This window comes from Tachyglossus aculeatus, chromosome 8 (assembly GCF_015852505.1).
Source record: "Tachyglossus aculeatus isolate mTacAcu1 chromosome 8, mTacAcu1.pri, whole genome shotgun sequence".
NCBI lineage: Eukaryota > Metazoa > Chordata > Mammalia > Monotremata > Tachyglossidae > Tachyglossus > Tachyglossus aculeatus.
The window spans coordinates 21,734,676-21,741,338 of record NC_052073.1 but is presented as its reverse complement, the minus strand read 5'-3'; the positions used below and the strand labels follow the sequence as shown (position 1 = coordinate 21,741,338).

The following is a 6,663-nucleotide window of genomic DNA, read 5'->3' as shown; positions in this document are numbered from 1 at the left end:
TGCCTCAGTTTCCTCACCTGTAAAATGAGGATTCAATATCCATTCTCTCTCTTACTTACACTGTGAGCTTCATTTGGGACAGGAAGAGGTCCTGACTTGGATATCTTTTATTTATCCCAGTGCTTAATATAGTGTTTGGCACATAGCAAATGATTAACAAATATTATTATTGTTTCTGTTGTTGGTATCCTTTCCTTCTTAGCTTGGGTCAGTCAACAACAGCAACAACACCTTTTTGGCCACTGATTGACTGGTGATTACTTACTCTTATCACGTTTCCCTTAGGCAAAACTCAGTGGATGAAGAGTTCCCCTATATTGCCCAACCAAAGCACTTGGACCATTTCCTGACTTCATTAACCTTCAAAATCCTCTCAGACCAATACAACAATATAATCCACTGGGCATAATTCCGGTTGGACCTTCTGTGAATACACATTGTGGCTTAGTGGAAAAAGCATGGGTTTGGGAGTCAGAGATCATGGGTTCTAATTCCAGCTCCACCACTTATCAGCTGTGTGAGTTTGGGCAAGTCACTTAACAGTGCTCAGTGATTAGAGTAGGGCTCAGCGCTTAGCACAGTTCTTGGCACATAGTAAGTGCTTAACAAATGCCATCATTATTATTATTCTCTGTGCCTCAGTTACCTCATCTGTAAAATGGGGATTAAGAATGTGAGCCACTTTATTTCCTTGTATCTCCCCCAGTGCCTAGAATAGTGCCTGGCACATAGTAAGCACTTAACAAATACCATCATCATCATCAAAAAATACCATCATTATTATTCCTACCTTCAGCTGGTGATCTGCTTGACTGCAAGCATATTATAAAACTCATTGTAAACAGGGAAGTGTCTCTTACACTCTCCCAAGCATTTAATACAATGCTCTACAAACATGCTCAATGAATACCATTTTTTATGGGGTCCTCTGCTGGCAATTACTGAGCACAATTTGACCCCTTGGGAGACTCACAAGTTTATGGCTCTTTTAAAAATGATCTGGCATAATTAGCATTTCCAAAACATTGTCCTCCTGCATCTCTGACTCATGTTTTCACACCCTGCCTCCTAGGCAGGACAAACTGAACCAGGAACTAGAGAACTAGAGAGGGAGAATCAATCGATCAATTGTATTTACTGAGCTGTTTCTGTGAGAGAACACCGTGCCAAGAAATTGGGAAAATGCAATGTAACCAAAGGGTTAGATAGACCTGTTTCCTGGCCACAAGGAGCTTGCAGCCTAGAGGAGAAGCCTGGTTTTCTTTGACTTCTGAGGCTCCAAGAGAAACCAGTGGGGACTGTGCTCACAAACACCTTGTTCTCCCATGATTCAGTGAAATATGGAACGGAGAAAGGAAAAAAGGAGGGACCAATTGAAGGACTTGGAATCAATAGGAAAAATTCCATGTTTTAATGGGTACAGTAACATTTTAGTTCTAATGAGGATAGTGATAATCATTGATAAATGTAGTATTTAGGCACTTACTACTGGCCAAGCACTGTACTAAGCATTGGGGTAGATACAAGAAAAATCAGGCTGGACACAGTCCCTATCCCTCGTGAGGCTCACAGTTCAAGTAGGAGGGAGAAAAGTCATTTAATCCCCATTTTTCAAATGAGGAAAGTGAAGCACAGAAATCTTAAAACTGACCTACCCAAGATCACATAGGATGCAAGTAAAACTAGGATAAGAATCCAGGTCCTCTAACTCCCAGGCCCATGGTCAGAGACACAAAAGGCCAATTTCTACACTCATATGTAATGAATGTAGAGCTTGGACTTCTTGGTTGTAAGCACAGACCCAATGGTTCTATGAAGCAGGTGTATTAAATGATTACTACAAATTAATAAAAAAAAATCCCACACCTTGACTGGCCAGTGTGTCAGGGCATAAATATGCATCACACACCTCATCAGTGTTCTTAGAACATACTGATCACTCCATCTGGGCTTTACATCTCCATTCAAGTTCTTTCTTCAAATGATATTATGGAGTGTTTAGTTAATGAGTAAATATTCCCAATAGGAGAAGTTTTTGGAAGTTAGCATACAAGACAGCTGCTTGTCTTTCAGTGTGTATGACAGTTGCCAAAGGCTGTTTACTCAGATAAATTTATTTTGATTTGTTGCTGTTATTTTCAGTTAGGTTTCACCATTGTCGTAAACTACACTCGGTTGAATATCTGCTCTGAGTAGACTCTTGGTTGAATATCTGCTCTGAGTGTCCTGAAACATACGCTGGGGTTCTGAAAGTGTTAAGCAAAGATAATTATGTATTGGATCTCCATTTTGCAGATGAGGGAACTGAGGCATAGAGACAACAAGTGACTTGCCCCAAAGTCACACATTGGGCAAACGGCAGAGGCAAGGTTAAAACCCAGGTGCTCTGAATCCCTGGCTTACGGTCTTTTCCAGTAGGCCACAGATTTGTTCCCAGGAAATAATTTTTTGTCCCATCAAATCTAGCTTCCAAATTGGTATCATTGTTATTATTTGACTTCTCAGCCTTTCAAATATAGTAGCTACCTCAGATTACTTGAATAGCAAAAAATTCCTTAATTGTGCCTAGTTTTTCCTTTCCTTATGATACCAATGCAAGATATAAAACCTACAGTTGTCGCAAGAGCATAATACCTACTGAAGTCCTGGTTTCCAGACCCCTGCTGCTGTTAAAATCCACATCACCATTAACAGTTATCGAGAACTTAGTATGATTGGCAACAGCCAAGAATGATTTTTGCCGACAGTCTGAATTAAAATTACTGATCATAAGCGATGGAGAGTAGGTATTCTGGTGGATGAGGGTAGGGAAGGCAACTCTGGTTTCTACTCTATGAAGAACACTGCATTATGCACTTGAGAACGTTCTTACAATAGGTTAAAGAGTTCTGGATTATTACTTTTGGCTCTTAGATGTTGCGGAGTTCCTTAAAGCACCTAAATCATAGCTCTTGTAAACTGATTCTTCAGAAGACAGGTGGAGGCTTGCAAAATAAATTAAGTGAAAATAAAGAACTGATCATATTCATCTACTGAACTCCCTCTGGTCTTGTATGTTCATTAAGGGCAGGGAACATGAAATATCTGTTTATTATAATGTACTCTCCCAAGCATTTAGTACAGTGCTTTGCACATAAAAGTGCTCAATAAATACTGACTGAATGAGTGAATTATGTTGTACCCTTCCAAGCAGTACAGTGAGCTCTGCACATAGTAAGCATTCAATAATTACCATTGATTGATTTCCAGAGGTTAAATGACTTCTCATATTTGTAACTTGAAATGACTTAACTTGAGAAAGTATGACATGTAATTAATTTTGGTATTTTTTATTGTTTGGTTTTCAGAAGCTAGAGATAGATTGCCTAACTGCAAGAGTCTAGCAAATATACCTTTAATGGAACTCCCGTTTCCATCCTCTGAGAAATTTATAACTTTTTAAGAGATTGTTTCTTCAGCTCAAAGCAGCATGGCCTAGTGGCCTGAGGGTTAGGGAACCTGGGTTCTAATCTCTGCTATGCCACTTGTCTACTGTCTGACCTTGGGTAAATCATTTACCTTCTCTGTTCCTCAATTTTCTTATCTGAAAGCAGGGAGAGCAGGGAATGGGTCTACGAACTCTAATGTGCTCTTCAAAGTGCTCATTTCGGTCCTCTTGCACAGAGTAAGCATTCTATAACTATATTTGATCAAATTGGAGATAAATGCCATTTTCCTTCTCCTTAGTCTGTGAGCTCCATGAAGAATAGGTACTATTTCAATCTGCTTTTTAAGTCCCTCGGTGCTTTGTGCATAATAAGTGCTTAACAAATTTATTATTATTGTTGTTGTTATTCAGCCTTGTTGGAATCAGAAAAAAATGTCATCCCAAAGTGTTCCCTGGAAAGGTCCATAGAAATTTGTTATTTAGAACAAGTGATGTAGTCAGCAGCAGTCATCAAAGGTGAGAAGTTCTTCCAATTTCATTTAACAGTTTCAACAATGAAGATTCAGTAACCAACACTCCACTGGCAATTGTCTGTAGAAACCAAACTGTTCTTTAGCAAAGCTACCCTGTCATCAGAAGTTCCCTGAGAACTCGAAGGTAAACCACGGCGGGGGTGGGGGGTGTCGGATAGTGCACTGTATTTGTTGGGAGGTTTCTCTTTGGCCCACATCTGTCTTTTAGTTAGATTAAAAGAAAATCCTTCCACTTCAGAGATAAAGTGGATTCCAATTGGTCTCTCTGTCTTTGTCTTTCGCCACTCTCCAGTAGTTTTTTGCGGAGTACTCATCAAAGGAGCAGACAACAAAGGGGCTTGTTTTCTGTCTGGAAAAGACAAGACCTCTCCCTACAAACAGATGGACTACCTGAAGTCCCCTCCCCAAGGCCAGCCCGTGGACTAGGCTTCAGGCCACTTTTCCAGAGGATTCCATGCCCTGGCAGGCTCATGTCAGCTCTCCTTCAGAAATACCATATGACTTACATTAAAAAAAAAAAAATCCCAGTTTCGACACCTACTGTTTCTTCTTTTCTAAAGACCATTCCTGCCAGAGAGGAAGAGGGACAGAACAGACCCGAGAAAGGACAATTTAAGGCAATTCCTGCTGAGACTTTCAAAACCTGCATAGGAGCTGGGTTTCAGTCCTCCACTCTATGAAAAACTGGTGGCTAATGAGCTAGGTACAGTAAAATCGTTAGCTTGAAATTTAGAGGATCCAAAACAATTAGAATGAATAAGGCTGGAGTTACCCAATTTTCTCATTTTACCTGCGGGAGAGCTGAGCACTTTATGGGGCTGTCTGATGGAAAAAAAGAGTCTTAATGATCAGTACCTATCAATAGGGCACAGAGTAGTGGGGTGACTCATTTAAAAAGGTGACTGTCAACCTATCCCTCTCCTCGGAGTCAGTGGACTGGTTCACAGGTGGGATTTGGCTTTGGACTGATTGACAGCACTTTTCCATCTTTTCAGAGTTGTTTTACCAAGCCATCTGACTTCCTCTTATTAGTCACACTTTGAATTAAAATAATATAAATGGGGAAAACTGGTATCTAGTCTGCTGGGGAATAGCAAGTTGCTTTTGAGCTGCTCTTTAGAAGTGACAAGGTTTTCAATCTACTTGACAATGAAAATAATCCACGTCAGTGTCCTTAGTGCCTGGAGTGACTGCCAATATGACAGTAGTTGGTTCTGGGCCAGTGTCCAGGTGTGAGGGTTGGAAGCCAAAAATATGATAGCTATTTGATCTGTTACATTGAGACAGCCTGTCCTCCACATACCGCCAGTACCCATCTCCATTTAAGACTGTCTTTCTCTGCACTCTTGGTACTTATTCTGTCTCTACTCCAGCACATAGTACAGTCTTGTCTTATGCCTTCGAGTAGTTTCTGACGCATAGCGACGCCATGGATACATCTCTCCCAGAATGCCCCGCTCTTCATCTGCAATCATTCTGGTAGTGTATTCATAGAGTTTTCTTGGTAAAAATACAGAAGTGGTTCACCATTGCCACCTTCTGTGCAGTAAACTCAAGTCTCTGCCTTCGACTCTTTTCCATGCCGCTGCTGCCCAGCATGGGTGAGTTTTGACTTGTAGCAGATTCCCTTCCACTCGCTAGCCACTGCCCAAGCTAAGAATGGAATGGTTATGCCTCTGCTTGATTCTCCCTCCCATAGCTGAGACTGGTAGAGTACTGGAAACTCTGCAGGTGAGACCCTGAGAGGGGAAACTTACTACTTGGCTTGTTATAAGTAGTTAACAAATGTTATCGTAATTACTACTATGATTGTTGTTGTGAAGCTGGGAATCTCCAGACTTAAATGTGGCCCTTGGAAGCAGAATATTTTTCAATTTAGATTTAATCTTTCCCTCACTGTTTCACTCAGTTCTCCTAGTGTGTTCCTGATGAACTTCATCCAAGGAAAGCATGTGCAATAGTTTTGGCACTGCCCATATGCACACAGCCATACATTCTAACATCACAACACTCTTCAGATAGAGGCATGTTGTTGGAAAAACAATCCCTAATTCCTTAATAGGTTTCCCTTAATAGGGAATACCAAATTCCCTTCATAGGGAATACCAAATGCATAGTAGAAACATGCATTATGGAAAAGTTGAGCACTTAGTAAGTACTTGCACATAGTAAGTACTTATACCATTGATAACTGAATGTATTTGAGTTTGGGTATCTTTTCTACTCTCAGTACAGGAGAAGCAGCATGGCTCAGTGGAAAGAGTACAGGCTTTGGAGTCAGAGGTCAGGGGTTCATATCCTTGCTCCACCAGTTGTCAGCTGTTTGACTCTGGGCAAGTCACTTAACTTCTCTGTGCCTCAATTCCCTCATCTGTAAAATGGGGATTAAGAGTGTGAGCCCCCCGTGGGACAACCTGATCACTTTATAACCTCCCCAGTGCTTAGAACAGTGCACTGCACATAATAAGTGCTTAATAAATGCCATTATTATTATTATTATTCACAATTTCATCTCATTAGTGGGGGTTTCTCTAGCCAACTCCCCGAGACTACTGAGAAATGACTGGATTGTTAGAAGCGATATTGATGTAGAGGACTACTCACCAGTCAAGTAAGGGGAATCAATTTCCTCCTTCAAACTTCCAACTCTCAGCCTGATTATTTGGTTTATGTAAAGAAACATCCCTGGCTGTGGGCCCAGCT

At 40.9% G+C, this 6,663-nt stretch overlaps 1 non-coding gene across 1 annotated transcript; it reads right to left on the bottom strand.

Moving 5' to 3' along the window:
- Positions 1–5,571: 5,571 nt before the first annotated feature.
- On the bottom strand, positions 5,572–5,709 carry LOC119931885. Its single transcript, XR_005452189.1, has one exon. It is a non-coding gene; the product is annotated as a small nucleolar RNA SNORA7 (small nucleolar RNA).
- Between the last annotated feature and the right edge of the window lie 954 nt (positions 5,710–6,663).